This window comes from Oncorhynchus tshawytscha, linkage group LG13, assembly GCF_018296145.1.
Source record: "Oncorhynchus tshawytscha isolate Ot180627B linkage group LG13, Otsh_v2.0, whole genome shotgun sequence".
Taxonomy (NCBI): domain Eukaryota; kingdom Metazoa; phylum Chordata; class Actinopteri; order Salmoniformes; family Salmonidae; genus Oncorhynchus; species Oncorhynchus tshawytscha.
The window spans coordinates 52811457-52828694 of record NC_056441.1 but is presented as its reverse complement, the minus strand read 5'-3'; the positions used below and the strand labels follow the sequence as shown (position 1 = coordinate 52828694).

At 43.2% G+C, this 17238-nt stretch overlaps 1 protein-coding gene across 1 annotated transcript in view; it reads right to left on the bottom strand.

Annotated features, from left to right (window-relative positions):
* The window catches only part of LOC112265109 (leucine-rich repeat and fibronectin type III domain-containing protein 1-like protein), a 141776-nt gene that overhangs the window by 38145 nt on the left and 86393 nt on the right, over positions 1–17238 (bottom strand). The window lies entirely within an intron of this gene.

The window sequence follows — 17238 nt, the reverse complement described above, 5'->3', positions numbered from 1 at the left end:
ACAGCACTGTGTCTGTACAACTGCAATGAGGCTTTGGATCTTCCATAGGAATCTCCCATACTGGCCCACTGAGACACATTCCCAAAGATGTCTCCCATCCAAGCACTGGCCAAACCTCACCCTACTTAACTTTTGACTTTGTCTGACAGTCACGTGCTGTTTGTGATGAATGCTAGGGTTTAAGTGCTTTTGTTATGGTGTGAGGTTTGTCCCATTTTCTGAGTGCACATCTTCTAAATCCGTGGGGTATGGCCTAGCCGGCCGCCTGACAGAAAATAAGTTAGGATGTGAAACCGGGGCAGCTGGAAATATCACCTCTTAAGAGGCAGCAGCGAGAGTCTACTGTCAGCATTATTTTCATCATGGTGCAGAGGTTTTTGCTCAGCAGTTTTGGCAGTGAACTTACGGACGAGCGCCCCTCAGCCAGGAAGAGGACGGCTGCTACATGTTGACATCCTGTACTACCTTCAAAGGCTACTGCTGCGCTGTGGTTCGTATAGACTGTAATGCTAATGTGTGGCTAGCCTTGGAGTCAATCGGAGCGAGAAGCTCAGCTCAAAAAGCCACAGCTGAGACGGAAGCGAGGGAGCTGCCATCTCACACCCCCTCTGTCTCCCTACCTCTCTCCCTCGCTCTGCCTTGGAAGACATTACACATCCCTTTCCATTCCCGTCCTAAATTGAAGAGAAAAAGTCTCAGGCGTTTTCTTGTAGGATCACTTCTTTTCAACTATATGAAACATAATTTATGCAGAACAACTGGAGAAAGTATGACAAGAACAGAATAATCGGGTAGTTATACTTTACTGTTTGCTTACGAGATTGAGGTTTAGGCACACAGGCGATTAGAGTGGCCAAGTTTTATTTCTGGACCAGTTCGAGATGTGTGCTCTGGAAGGTTTGGGTTAGAAGCAGGGCTGGTTAAGCTGGTCCTGGACCCGCTCCATTGCAGTCTGCTGAGCTCTCTAGTCTTACTGATAATAGACTGAGGTGACTCAGAGCCCAGTCAATTTGTGTCTGCCTCCCCACACTGCTCAACGCCAGGGAGAGCATTACATCTCCACCCACACACTCAGCCGAACCAACACTCTAGCTTATGAAAACAAACACTAGACTATATACACACACACACACACACACACACACACACCATAGGAATCTCACCTTTCTTTGAAGAGGTGTGTGCTTAGACTCAAAGTAAAGCTCAAGAGGCTCTCTTAGATGGAAAAATGTAGGATATCGGCCAACCTTCGGCAGCCTTCAGACTATAAGCGTCATTATTTTCCCAGCCGTTCTATGATATTGTGTGGGGGAGGATAGGATAGCACCATGATTTGGATACCTCTCTGCCGGAATGCCCACTACAGGGGGTCAAAGTGTAAACAAGAACAAACAGCATTCCAACAGAGGCACCTTCTGCTTTGTGCTCCTTAATGAAATGGACTCATGCTCCATGCCTACCCATGGTAGCGGATTGATGTGTACAAATGACAATGAAACAACATGAATGCGACCCACATAGGGAAGTTATCATCATCAAGAAAAATGAACAAACCTCTCCTCTATTGAGAATACCTCATAGCAGGGGTTGATTCCTGTCAAGGTATTGTCCTAAGAGAGTTTTGTATGAAGCATTCAGCCGACAAATTGTGTTGTAAAAGGTTCTCTAAAATTCCAATTGTATTGTTTGAAGGCTTGAAATCGAACAAAGGACGTCAATGCTAGCATGACGTGAAAATCAGCCACAAGACTGAATGCCAGCATGACGTGAACATCAGCCACGAGACTGAATGCCAGCATGATGTGAACATCAGCCACGAGACTGAATGCCAGCATGTTGGAGATACTGTATGTATGTACTTGTACTTCAGCCCAGTGGGTTCCATGACTGGTGAACGGATTAAAACATCTCTAAGCGGATGAGCAGAAGATTATCAGCCCACTGACATGTTAGCTGCCATTATCACTCCATAGCTGTAGCTACATGATCAAATTAGTCTCTTTCTCATATTCTCAATAAACAAAAGTTAGCACCCTTTGCACATTGGTGGTATTTTGTCATAACGGTTACATTTTTACAGTAGCAATGCTCTGTGGATTCTCTTTCCAGTGGTTACACTTTGCACAAAAATGATTCCAGAATGTATTGTACATAACATGTTTACACTGCAGGATGTTATGTAAAGTGAACCACATTCATCATACCAATGTTCAGTTTATCCCAGGTTCATTTTCTCACATAATTCTAGCTAGTTAGGCTTCTTCACACATTAATTATGCATTCATGACCACACACTGATTCTCCACACAATTTCCCCATGCAGTCCTCAGAGCATGTGTCCGAGGTATACAGTATGTGGCCTTCCTGGCAAATGTTTTGGTGAGTGCTTCTCTACAGAGCCCCTGGACAGTACTAGAGAGACTCTACGCTCCCTTGATTCTGGATCATGGAGATGATAGAAATACGATAGTGATGGAGACACTTGAGATTGGCAAATCTTTTCCTAGTACACTAGGACCTCATCTGGGATAAGTGAAGAGTCGATGCCAGAGGGGTTTCTCCCCGGCAGGCAAGGCAGCGGCAGGGATCTCCCTAACGCATTATCCGCCAGAAGTGGCCCTCCAAATTTGCCGTAGATTCTCAGAGAATCACTTCTATTTATCATCCGCCACCCAGGGAGAAGCTTGGCAGCTATAAAGCACAGAGTGGCTTGCAGGTGGGAAAACTCCCCGGCGGTACAGTTGCTACTGTGTGTAAAGTACGCTGCGCTACATCCGGAGGATGTGCGGAAGTGTTAGCGGTAGTATAACAAAAAAATGTCCAGCGGGGCGTGTTTCTCGACACATGACAGCGTGTAGGTAGAGGAACATATGGATGCGGAACAAACAACAGCATGACGCGGAGGCTTTGACCTTGGCGAGGCAGGCTGGCGCTGCTGCAGGAGGCCCACGTTGCTGACAGGTGCCACACAGCCTGGTACAGCGCCTTGTTTCGTCTTCCCCCGCACTCACGCACACGTCCAGAACACAATACTGTATGTCCCAATCAGGTATGCCGCACTACATGGGCTGCATTCCAAACTTGGATTCTGTACTAAACATACTGCTTAGACAACGGTGTATCTTTGATTGATGGGATAACAAAAAAGAGTGGGACCTTTAATAGCTCATTTGTTATGCAAAGCCCATCCCCAAATTTCAACTTGATGTATGTGAGCGCATTCTACGGCCAGTCACGTCAACTTCAAACGTACTGAATCGGATTAATTTGACAATCACAGTGATACAGTGCTTTCAGAATGTATTCACACCCCTGGACTTTTTCCACATTTGTTGCCTTGCAAAGTAGGATTACAATGGATTTAATTGTCAACAATTTAGAAAAAATACTCAAAGTGTTAGTCAATACATGTTAGAATCACCTTTGGCAGTGATTACAGCTGTGAGTCTTTCTGGATAAGTCTCTAAGAGCTTTCCACACCTGGATTGTGCAACATTTGCCCATTATTATTTTCAAAATTCTGTCAAATTGGTTGTTGATCATTGCTAGACAACCATTTCATGCCTTGCCATAGTTTCTCAAGCAGATTTAAGTAAAAACGATATCTCAGCCACTCAGGAACATTCACTGTCTTCATGGTAAGCAACTCTAGTGTAGATTTGGCCTCATGTTTTTGGTTATTGTCCTGCTAAAAGGTGAATTAATCTTCCAGTGCATGAAAAGCAGACTGAAACAGGTTTTCCTAAATTTGTTTGCCTGTGCTTAGCTCCATAATGTTTATTTTTCATCCCCAAAAACTCCCCAGTTCTTAACGATTAGAAGTATACCCATAACATGATGCAGCCACTACTATGCTTGAAAATATGGAGAGTGATACTCAGTAATGTGTTGAATTGGATTTGCCCAAACATAACACTTTGTATTCAGGACATCCTCAGTTTTCTCCTATCACAGCCACTAAACTCTAACTGTTTTAAAGTCACCATTGACGTCATGGTGAAATCCATGAGAGGTTTCCTTCCTCTCCGGCAACTGAGTTGGAAAGGACGTCTGTATCTTTGTAGGTACTGGGTGTATTGATACAAAGTGTAATTAATAACTTCACCATGCTCAAAGGGATATTCAATGTCTCCTTTTTTAAACCCATCTACCAATAGGTGCCCTTCTTTGAGAGGAATTGGAAAATCTCCCTTGTCTTTGTGGTTGAATCTGTGTAGTCATTCAAAAATCATGTGAAACACTATTATTGCACACAGAGTGAGTCCATGCAACTTATTATGTGACTTGTTAAGCACATTTGTACTCCTGAACTTATCCCATAACAAAGGGGTTGAATAATTATTGACTCCAGACATTTCAGCTTTACAAGTTTAATACATTTGTAAAAAATGTAAAACAAAACAAAATTCCACTTTGACATTATGGGTTATTGTGTGTAGGCCAGTGACAAAACATCTCAATGTAATTATTTGTTTTAATCCAGGCTGTAATAAAACAAAATGTAGTCAAGCGGTATGAATACTTTTTAAGGGCACTGTATGTCTTATACAGTGTTGTCAGGCATACGGTCGGCTAAAGATAGCTAGCTGATGAACATACGGCACAGAGCAGTACAGTGCAGTGTCAAGGCTAGAGGTCTATCCTGCAGCAAACCTTTTCTGGCTAGACAGGTGTTGCGTGTGTGTTGTGCAAGCCCTCAGGCAGCTGGGTAATTACCCAGCCCTGTGATGCCTTGAATCCATTTTGGGACGCCTAACAGTTTTTTGCTGACTCACTAAAAAGTGTTCAACGGCTAAGAAGAGGATTTCTTTTAGTTGAAAATGCCACGTTCAGAACCTCCAGACCTTCCAGTGTCTGCAATTTCAATTCCATCCCCAGTCCATTAAGCTGAGCACAGATGACTTCCAATATAACGCCCCAATATGCGGCGAGAAAATGGTAATAAAATACATTTTTTAGACCCATTCAAAATGGCTTGCCCAGCAAAAGGCTGATTTGATTAGCCTTCCAGAGTAATATTGTAAGTACTGCCTTCTCTGGGGACAGGGAGGTTGTGCCAGAGAGAGACCCAGATGACCCAGAGTGCCATCCAACGTGTGAAACTCGCAGCTTCTCTTTAAAATGGCTGCAGGGCAGCTCCCATCATGTCATCACATTCAGGCAGACTTAGTCGTGCCGTGGCCAAGTGGTGTGTCATTGTCCTTTGGCTTTTGTCCTCTTTCCCCTGAACCATCTCATTAAATGAATTAGCCAGCTTCATTCATCCAAATTACCGGGTACTATAAAAAGTACATGAGCGACAGACAACCTTGGGTGAATATGCTACTACCCTATAGCTAGTTATTTATTTAATTCCAAGCTTATACTTATCTCTCCTCTACTTTATCGGATATTTGAAACTGAGCTTTCATAAAGTTTCCTTATGATAGGGCCGTCATTCTTTGCAAGGTTTCATTGTGATAGGGCCGTCATTCTTTGCAAGGTTTCATTGTGATAGGGGCGCCATTCTTTGCAAGGTTTCATTGTGATAGGGGCGCCATTCTTTGCAGGGCCTTGAAGAGGGCTCTCTACAGTATAGAGCCCCTTTATGAAACATTCTACTTCCTCTACATAAAGATGATCATTCGCCAGTGAAATAATGCGTCTGATGAGAACCATTATTCATATTTTAAGACCATCCATTATATTTCACAAGCACGGCAGTCCATTTCCAAACAAGTAGTGTATAAGCTCATATACCGCCCATTCTCACCTTCTGGTCTGTAGGTATCCACCGTAACCTTTTTATATTGCCAATTGACTCGGATACTTTTTACAAGCGACATGCCCTTGACGAGTCCTGACAGTCACTTTGACTTGTCAATTGTGTATTCAGTATGAGGATGTCTGGCCTGTATGCGATGAGCATTGGAGGCAGCCAGCCCAGCATCGGACCATAAACTACACGCCTGTCAATGAGACACACTGGCTTGTTTGTCTCCCCCTGTCTGTAAGCACTCAAAGTCACGACAGGCTCGTTAAGCATGTCATGTTGACACCTTCATAAGGAGATGGCTCAATATTTATCGAACGGAGAAAGAGGAGCGGCCTATAATGTCCGCCTTCCTGCAGAATTATAGCTAGTAACTGGTTGGTTCGATGGAGAGAGAGAGAGAGAGCAGGGATAATCAGTCCTCTGTCCGATGACTGGCCCTACACACCCTGTCCGCCTCCTGCCATTCCTATTCATTTTGGGGGTTTGGGGGCAGAGACTTATCTACAATTTCAGGACTTAATTGAATGTTGGAAATTAAACATGTGTCTGCCCAAGGCATGGTGACAGCTCCAGAAAGCACAGACACATTCAGTAGGCTCCGAGAGATTATGACAATGAAAGGAGGGGGAAGAAGAAATTGAGACAAATCCTATCTAGTTGTCTGTTTTAAATCAGCGAGACGTTGCCGGAAATAATGAACATTTGGGTAAGTCACACAAACATTTCACTCAACTAAAATGAGTGCTTTTATTTCAATTACAAAATGACGGCATCATTTATAGTATGTTATTGATCGCCTCAAACAATATTTTAAAAAAGTAGCCATGGTAATTAAAACTTGTTAAAAAAGTTATATGAATGAAACTCAGACGGATATTCTTTGTAACATGTATGGTAAGTAGTTTCTAACTTCTTACTGTCTTTCATGATGAACTTTTTATAAGAACAGTGCATTCAGAAAGTATTCAGACCCCTTCACTTTTTCCACATTTTGTTATGTTACAGCCTTATTCTAAAATTGATTAAATGTACGTTTTTCCCCCTCATCAATCTACACACAATACCCCATAATGAAAATGCAAAAACAGGTTTCTAGAAATGTATTCAAAATAAAAAACTGAAATATAACAATACATAAGTATTCAGACCCTTTACTCAATACTTTGTCGAAGCCCCTTTGGCAGCAATTACAGCCTCAAGTCTTCTTGGGTATGATGCTACAAGCTTGGCACACTTGTATTTTGGGAGTTTCTCACATTCTTCTCTGCAGATCCTCTCAAGCTCTGTCAGGTTGGATGCGGAGCGTCGCTGCATAGCTATTTTCAGGTCTCTCCAGAGATGTTCTGGCTGGGCCACTCAAGAACATTCAGAGACTTGTCCCAAAGCTACTCCTGTTTAATCTTGGCTGTATGCTTAGGGTCGTTGTCCTGTTGTAAGATGAACCTTCACCCAGTCTGAGGTCCTGAGCGCTCCGGAGCAGGATTTCATCAAGGAGCACTCTGTCCTTTGCTCCGTTCATCTTTACCTTGATCCTGACTAATCTCCCAGTCCCTGCCGCTGAAAAACATCCCTACAGCATGATGCTTCCACCACCATGCTTCACCGTAAGGATGGTGCTAGGTTTCCTCCAGACGTGACGCTTGGCATTCAGGCCAAAGAGTTCAATCTTGGTTTCATCAGACCAGAGAATCTGGTGTGGTGTCATTTGCCTTTTTCTGAGGAGTGGCTTCCGTCTTGTAACGGTTGTCGTAGGTGGAAGAAGGTGAAGAGGATCAAGGTGCAGCGTGGTACATGTTCATGGTAAATTTAATCAAGAAACTGAACACTAGAACAGAAAAACAAAAAAAGCGGAACAAACAAAACAGTTCTGTCTGGTGCAGACACACAAAGACAGAAAACAACTACCCACAAACACCAGGTGGGAACAGGCTACCTAAGTATGGTTCTCAATCAGAGACAATGATTGACAGCTGCCTCTGATTGGGAACCATACCAGGCCAAACACATAGAAATACAAACATAGAACAAAACATAGAATACCCGCCCACATCTCACCCTGACCAAACTAAAAAATAGAAACATACAAAGCAATCTACGGTCAGGGCGTGACACCTCTGTCCACTCTACCGTAAAGGCTTGATTGGTGGAGTGCTGCAGAGACGGTTGTCCTTCTGGAATGTTCCCCCATCTCCACAGAGGAACTCTGGAGCTCTGTCAGAGTGACCATCGGGTTCTGGGTCACCTCCCTAGTCCTTCTTTCCCGATTGCTCAGTTTGGCCGTGCAGCCAGCTCTAGGAAGAGTCTTGGTGGTTCCGTAGTTTTTCCATTTAAGAATGATGGAGACCAATGTGTTTTTGGGGACCTTTAATGCTGCAGACATTTTTGGTACCCTTCCCCAGATCTGTGCCTTGACACAATCCTGTCTCAGAGCTCTACGGACAATGCCTTCAACCTCATGGCTTGGTTTTTGCTCTGACATGCACTGTCAACTGTGGGACTTATATAGACAGGTGTGTGCCTTTACAAATCATGTCCAGTCAATTGAATTTACCACAAGGGAGCTCCAATCAAGTTGTAGAAACATCCCAAGGACCATCAATGGAAACAGGATGCACCAGAGCTCAATTTCGAGTCTCATAGCAAAGGGTCGGAATACTTACGTAAATAAGGTAAAATCTAAAAACCAGTCTTTGCTTTGTCTTTATGGGTATTGTGTGTAGATTGATGAGAGACAAATATATAAACCATTTTAGAATAAAGCTGTAACGTAACAAAATGTGTAAAAAGTCAAGGAGTCTGAATACTTTCTGAATGCACTGTAGATAGCTGAACTACAAATCACAGAAAAAAATGTGGCAGTAAATCCAGACTTCAATATGTCTGGGACAGGGCCCATAGAGAACACTTTAGTGAGATAGAACAAGGGAATCAGTCTAGCCTGGACACGCTCCTCTGGACAGATGATGTCAATTATCACTCCAGGCTAATTATAAAATACATAGCAGATAGGCTGCTTCAGTGGCAGGCATATCTCTTCGTGCCAGAACAATGTTCACACATTCATCTTGTGGAGGAAATCCCCCATGGTGTAACGACGCTTTGCCTCGAATGGTAATGCCAATAATGAGGGGACAATATAAGAGAAGATATTAATTGAATTATGGAAATGAGACGTGACATTTTTTATCTTCTGGGCTCCCCAAAGAGCACATTCCGCATATCTCAATAGAGTTTTCTCTCTGATTTGCACAGTAATGTCTCTGCGTGTGAAGTTGGCAGGGGGTTTGGGCTGGTATGCTGGCCTAAAATTAGGCGATGTGCCATAGAGGAGGAACGTGGGAGGAGGAGGGTACAAGGCTGTAATTACAAGGATCTATGCCCCTGTCGGGACAGCCCCGATCGAATCTGGGCAGGCTGGGAACACTGTGCTGTAATAATGACATACTGGAGCTCTGTCAGTGTTCCTGGAGCACAGCCAGGAACTCCTACCAACAGCACAGATGATGTAAACAGAGATAAATAATACAATAAAATAAACATAAAAACTGCTGTTGTTTTTGACAACAACATCAAGCTTAACCAGTCATGAATGCAGAGTTGTTGACCCTGAGTGATGAACATCTTCTTTGGCGCCTCACCTGCTTTCATAGCCTACTTGATGTACCACGTCATGGTTTTTGCCTCGTTTTGTTTAACACACACACACACACATTCAACCACCAATGGCATGTTACGTAACCTTTGCAGGTGGCCCGGTAAATAGCACAGAGCATCATAGAAATCTCCCTGGGATCCACAGAACAGCTTCTGCCTGGACAGATGCTGGGCTAGTGACTCATCCCTGTCTCTTGTCTGTGTGATTGTAATGATTATATTAAAACCCTCCATGTCTCCTCGACGTGGAGATAATATGCACATGGCACCACCCCAAGTCTGAAAATAGTGTCACTAATGACAACAACAGCAGCGCAGCAGTGGTGTGGTGAGGGGTGATAAGACAACGGAGGGAAGGAGGCGAAGAGGCTTTGCAAAAAAACAGTCACATCGCGAGAGGACGTCGACACAGAGGGCCTGTACCGCGGGCCGCTGCCCGCCTCTCAGCCCAGGAGAAATCTCCCAACTCCCAGATCAAAGCTCAAACACACTCCAGAAATCTCCTCTGCTCTCTCTCTCTCTCTCTCTCTCTGTGTCTGTTAGGAGAATAATTGCATAAGTGGTTTCAGCTTTCTGAATTTATCTCCCACAAGCCAACTTGTCTCTCACACACTTTCCTCTTCTTTCTCTCTTCTTGCATCTTGCTTCACTCTCCCCTGTCCTTCTTGCCTTTACTCTTCTCTTGCATCTTCATCCATGTCTATAGCCCTCAGATTTGCCACAGAGCTAAACCCGAGAGATACGCTTGACAGACGTGAGAGAGAGATGAGGACAGGGCCGAGGGCAGGATTTCGAGTGTCTGTTCTCTAAAGATGACATCCTCCAACACAATCTCAAGAGGGGGTCTCTTGCCATTTTGTGTTTCATTGCTGACCATGGTTATCGTCAACGTCAACGTTTATCTTTCCAATTTTGTTATGATTAAAATATCACAACGCAAACCCCTGCTATGATGCAAGTTGACACAATGACACTCTCCCACCCATCCACTTACCAAATGTCTTGGTAAACTGCTCATTAAGACTTCCCTGTGGCAAAGAACTAGGTGGATCAATGAAGGGAAAATCAAGCCTGACGGGCTGAGATGATACTGGCCTCTCCCGGAGAGTGGCCCGGCCCCCTGCTCACCCACCGGCTGTCAATCTGAAGAGTACCTCATCCACACTCCCTCCAAAAACACTACAGCCACCCAGCAAGAACCCTAAACCCTGCCAACCCCAGGACCAGTAAGGGAGGAGAGGGGATGAGAAAGGAAGGTGGGGGGGAGGGGACCAATTCCCATGTGGCCTTTGTTGTTGTTGTCGTCAATATGGGAGATGAGCGGATCGATGTGGAAATAGTCCGCTAGAAGGTACAGTGAAAGCAAAGGTTGCCGGCATTGAGTACTTGCACGATTATATGTGTAGATATTACGCGCAAATGAAACGCGACCGCACATACATACGCACTCACACACACACACACACACACACACACACACACAAATGGCCCCATACCCAAAACTCTGAGAGCGCTGGAGTGTCATGTTGCCTTGGCAGGACGGCTGTAGTGGCAGATGGACTGTGCTGATTCCTTGTCCCCTATGGTTTCCCTGGTAGTGCCAGGCAGAAGGGATGATCTTTCTGCCTGTAAGCCAGTCTAAAACGTCTCATGTCGGGCTTCAGAAAGCAAGGAAACATCCCTTGACGGCTCTCCTCATCCAAAGCTACTGTCTGCTCATCTCTTTGACTTAATAGAAAAAAAGAAGATTGCTTTGCAACATCTAAACACTCTAAATAATTTGATTTCCCAAAGGCAAAAAGCAACGTGCGCGGAACCTTTCATTTGATCCAATATACACTTTACAATTTTAATAAATGGTTGAGGGAAATTCAAAATGAAAACCTTGCAATAACTCACTAATTGTCCAACTGGCCCTTAGCTGACATAAACAATTGGTGTGATGCACTCAGTGACAGGTGAGTTTTCTTGCACTTTTTTTGTTTTTCTATTGTGTCTGATATGGCAGTTCTCTCACTATATGCCGTGAGACATTAAATATTCCTCTTGGTAATCTCTCCTGTGTGATAGCACTGATTGGATCACTAATGTCTCATTCCATTTTTCATTCACAGCTATGACAGGACATTCACGCTGAAGAGCAGACATTAGGCATATCGTTGTCAGAGAGCAGTGACGGCCCGTTAAGTTCCTCAAGGGTAGCTGGCTTCTTAAGTACTTATTCTATTAAGGTTACTTAAATTCCTCAAAAGAACCAGACTTCAGTCAATCCAGCCAATATCCCAGTTGAATGATTTGGCCCCTGATTCCTGCGGGACATACCCTGAAGACTCAGAGCCACCGTATTCAAGAGCTAAAAATCTATACAAAGACAATAATCTAGTACACCTATTGCATTTGAATTGTCAAACGATGACAAATGTGTCCTTACACAACATGGGAAAATATCAACGCTGCTACCATTTTTCCAAATGAGGACTATATTTTCTCCGCCAGCAGGGTGTCAATGTGGTTATAATGACATTCACCTCGGAATGAACCTGCCTCGATTTCCGACTGAAGGAGAGATTGACTGGAGAAAAGGAGACCATTATATGTAACTCCTCAGTCCTCAAGACAAGAATGTCAGTCCATTTGATTTAATAGCATTCTGTTTCACATTGTTCCAGTATTCCACACATTGATGTTTACTCCCTTTGCAAGAACAGGTACCAGGGACAAAAAATATATAGAGTGGTCGCTGTCACTGCTCACTTCAAAAGAGCCATTTCGAGCATCAATCAAGGGTTTGCGTGATTCGACATGATTTTGACACAGCCACTGGCTGTGTCAAAACCCTGTGACTTCTGGAACGGTTGGTGAAAGATGAATCTGTATTGATTTGCCAAGTTCGTCTGAGGTTGTAAATCATCGGGAGATACTATTCTTCACAAAGTGGACTACAATGTTGTGAGAGACAGAATGCTCTGGAATCTCGCTATCCTCCATCCATGTCAATTCGATCAAACTACAAACTTAGACGGTGGAAACAGTAGGTAACTGACTTCCTAGGCATAGTTATGTGCTACATTTGTATATGTGCACTTGTATATGTGCACTAGATGAACATACTTTATATTCAACTGGATTGTAGATTAAAATGGTAAACTCTACCATATGATAAATCTGTGTTCTATACCAAAAACCCAACAATTTAACGGCTAAAGAGTTGCGATTTCTAATGATTAATCTATACTGAACAACAAATATAAACAATTTTACTGAGTTAGAGTTCATATAAGACAATCAGTCAATTTAAATAAATAAATTAGGTCCTAATCTATGGGCTGGCCTAGAAGGGCCCACCCACTTGGAAGCCAGACCCAGCCACTGGGGAGCCAGGCGCAGCCAATCAGAATGAGTTTTCCCTCACAAAAGGGCATTATTACAGACAGAAATAGTCCTCAATTTCATCAGCTGTCCGGGTGGCTGGTCTCAGATGTTTCCGCAGGTGAAGAAGCCGGATGTGGAGGTCCTGGGCTGGCGTGGTTACAAGTGGTCTGCAGTTGTGAGGCCGGTTGGACTTACTGCCAAAATCTCTAAAACAACGTTGGAGGCAACATGACAACATCTCTGGTGGACATTCCTGCAGTCAGCATGTCAATTGCATGCTCCCTCAACTTTAGACATCTGTGACATTGTGTTGTGTGACAAAACTGCACATTTTAGAGTGGCTTTTTATTGTCCCCAGCAGGAGGTGTAATGGTGTAATGATCATGCTGTTTAATCAGCTTATTGATATGCCACACCTGTCAGGTGGACGGATTCACTTGGCAATTGAGAAATACTCACTAACAGGGATGCAAAAGATTTTTGCACAACATTTGAGAGAAATAAGCTTTTTGTGCATATGGAACATTTCTGTGATTTTTTTATTTAAGATCATGAAACATGCATATTTTTGTTCAGTATATGTTGATCAAACATTTTGTTCAACATCTAACCAATCAAAGTCATCATGAAAGAAATTACTTCAAACATAAAATAAAAATCCCACACTCCCTACTCCCCAGTGTGGCTAAAAGTGTACTGTGGGCTTGAGAGCCGTGGGCGATGCAACACATGGGCTGATCAATAGTCTTTAGGGAAGTGATCACTGCTGCTACCTCGCTTTCCAACCAAGGTGCATGAATTGAGGCGCAAACTGAAGGAGAGTGGAGATTCAGCAACACTAGGAGGACAATGGAATTCAATAAAAAAAGTTTATTTTGCTCAAAGGAGAACAATGGTCTTTGTTGAGGCTCAGATTGGAGATCCTTTAGTGATCTCCAATGAGCAGCACATTTGGCAAGGACTATGATGGCTCTAGGGGGCAAAGTAGCACACAAGGTAACAAGCTCATCTCCCAACAGGTCACACACCGTTTCCTCCATCCAGTCAGAAGGTTCTGAAGGTTGAATCTACCAAGACCCCCAAAAAAATCCCTCCAGACTGTCCCTATGGAGATAAAGAGAGAGAGAAAGAGGGCGAGAGAGAGCATGAGACAGTGAGATAGATGAAGTGAGAGAGGAAAAAAAGAGAGTGAGAGAGACTCAAAGGTTGTTACTGGCAGGGGGTAGTGTGGAACTGTGAAAGGTATTAGCGCATTGGGAGAAATCTACCAATATTATTCCATCTGCCAGCAGATGCCGAAAACATCTTCCTCTTATCAACCTAATCCAATTCCTGCTTGTGCAGGTGTTTCCCTGAGCGTGTCTGTGAAAAATGCCAGAATTGAGCTGGATCAATTCTCTCTTAGTGTTCATCTTGGCTCTGTGATCTTTGGAAAGTGGTTCATGTATTTTACCAGAGATCAGAGGAAACAACTCTTTTAGTGGAGTTTCGACAGGTCTTATGACTCCATTTTCAGTCCGAAATTGATAGCTTTTTTTTTCCGATGCTGAAGCCTGTCCATAGCACACATCCCTTTTTCATGGCTGAAAGTGAGGCTTTAAATGGAGAAATTATAGACTCGAGGAGAGCCCCTTCTTATCGACTGATTATAATCACCATTAGCCAACATTCTGCAGATGTAGGCTATCAGTTAACTGACTTTGTTTGGCTGGCCTTAAGCAGCCCCTCAACAGTTTGGGATATTTATAGTAAAAGAAAAAACCCACTCTGAGCAATATAGTATAATCTACAGTGAATAGAGCCATCTGCTTGGAGACAAAACAGTAATTATATAACAATTATGAATTGAATGTGTATTGTGTAACAACATGATTGGACATTATTTATGAAACAGGCGTTTGAGAGGGAGGCATGTGATGTATTTTGACTTAAACAGACTGTGAAAGGGGCTAGACCTCACTGACGCACGCATGCATGGACACACACACACACACACACACACACACACACACACACACACACACACACACACACACACACACACACACACACACACACACACACACACACACACACAGTTCAGGAGTTGGGTGGAAGGAAACACACTCTGCCTAAGTGAGATAGCTTGAGATAGCTAGAGGGAAAGCTCAGAGGGACATTGTTGGAACACAATGGTGTTTTAGAGTTTCAAGTTTTATATAACATTGCCTGAGGGATGGTCATGATGGTTAGACTGACATTGTTGTGACACAGCACGAGCAGAGAAGAGAAGAGAAGAGAAGAGGGATGTTGGCTTGATGGTGACATGTACAGTGTCTGTCTGAGCAGCCCTGCCTCAGTGGGGACACGGTCGGGATTGGGGGACTAATCCTAGCCTGCTTCACAGAGTGTTTAAACAGATGGGCCCGGCTGCTGTGAAAGCCTCACTCACAGATTGCCTTGGAAACCGTTTGAAAAGAGAAAAGAACAAGTGAAAGAGAGTGAAAAGTAATAGATGTCCTGGGTGGCTGACTCTCTGTGGCGGTGTTGCTACAGCCAAACAGAAATATGTATAAGATAAAGTTATGTAGGATGGAATATGTGCACAGAAATGTGATGGTTATGCCACTGGTTCCAGGTTTGTGGTTATTTTACTTCTGTAGCTTTTGTTCTGCATTAAAGTCCCTGTATTCTCGAGAATGTAGGTTTTAAGGTATGCCCAATAACAGAACTATGCATGTTGACATGTCAGCTAAGACTTGGTGTCCTTACTTAAGACTTAATGCGTCGTAATGATACTTGTGATAATGAATTTACAAGGACATTTTCCAGTCAGCAGTCATCAATCAAGCGCTACAAAAATGTGGGCTAAAAGAATCCTTAAGAGTCTAAACGACACACCCGTGCGTCAATCTTATGAACACAATACAAAAAAATGCCCATCTGTCGGTTTAAGCGAGTTTCAGTGACGTGTGTTTTTTTTGGTGTGGCCTGTCGGAATCCCCTGCATCAGCCTATGTCGCCCTTCCGCATCGGTGGTGGAAAGTGGCAGTGCCACAGCGTTGTTTGTCAGGCCAGATAGGACCACTCTAGGAAAAGATGCTACTTCTCACGGACACGATGGCGTTCTCCCTTTTGCACTACAGCCCCCACAAGTGTCATGGGACTCGAAGGTAACCCATACTAAAAACGAATGGAAGTGCTGTGCGGAGATAGTTTTGTGCCTTCTAGATATAGGACAGACACTTCAAAAACCTTATTTCTTAGGTTTCTTTTTTTTTAACCGTCTTTCTGAATGCGTTTCTATTGGCTGTAGCAGCAAAGGCCAAATTCAATATTTTATCAAATAAATTGTAAATATATATTTTTTTATGTACCTAAATGGGATCTAAAATTCTAGATGAAATAGTAGAGTTTTTATTCATGTGCAAATTTCTGCAAGCATTCCAAATGTTGTCGTCAGGAACATACTGGTTCAGAGAGATAAACAAATGGACTGCATTAATAGTGGCAACTGCTGCACAATGGACAAGGCCACCACACTGATACTGGAAAACAGAGAAAGTTGAGCTGCGAGCAGCAATTCAAGGCTACAAGCAGATAAGAGTTTAAGTGTTATTCAAATCATTTGAAATGTTGGAAAGCTTTCTTTTTTAGAGATGCATTTGTTCCGCAAAAATGTTGACATTTGCACCCTGTTTTCGATTCCAAATGCTTGCTACAGAGTCACCATGTTTTCAATCAACACCATATTGTCTGTGTGGGTGTGGCATGTGGCCTACTAGCTTCATTAAAAAAAGTACTACTGTATGTGTGAAGTTATTATGAAACAAATACATAAAAAAGGCTGACGTTGGTTGAACAACAATGCAAAAAAAATGTTGGAGTTTGGGCAGCTTCATTGCTAGGCACTCAGAAATCCCACATCGGTATCTATAAAAGAGCACTCAACAACTAACTTTTGATTTAAAATTCCATCAATGCTCATAGAAACAAAACAAAGACTATTCCAAATACTTTGAATTCTTCTCCATACCTGAGTGACTCATGCCAAAGGAAAAGAAAACAGTGAATCTCTGTCTTTCACCTGACTTGGGGAGAGGTTTGCTATGTTTTTGTTTCTCTTTCTCCATTCCTACCCAGAGCACTCTGTTCTCTTCATTCTCTCCGTTTCTCTCCATTCTCTCTGTTCAGAAAGGGCTTGGGTTTTTCATCTCCTGTCCACAACTCTGCGGTCTCGTTGTCTCCCTGATGGGGGAAATGTTTGGTCTTCCAGTTTTATCCTTTCATAACCAAGCACTTCTTCCTAGCTCCATTATCACAAATACCTTCTGTTCAGTTCTGAGAAAACCTGACAAGGGGGGGCTTTCCATTCTTGCATTGTGTAAAAGGTGTTACCATAATGCCTGGTGCCGTTTATGTGGTCGAGAGTACAGGGACGTTCACGCAAAACAAAAGCTACAGAAGTAAAATAACCA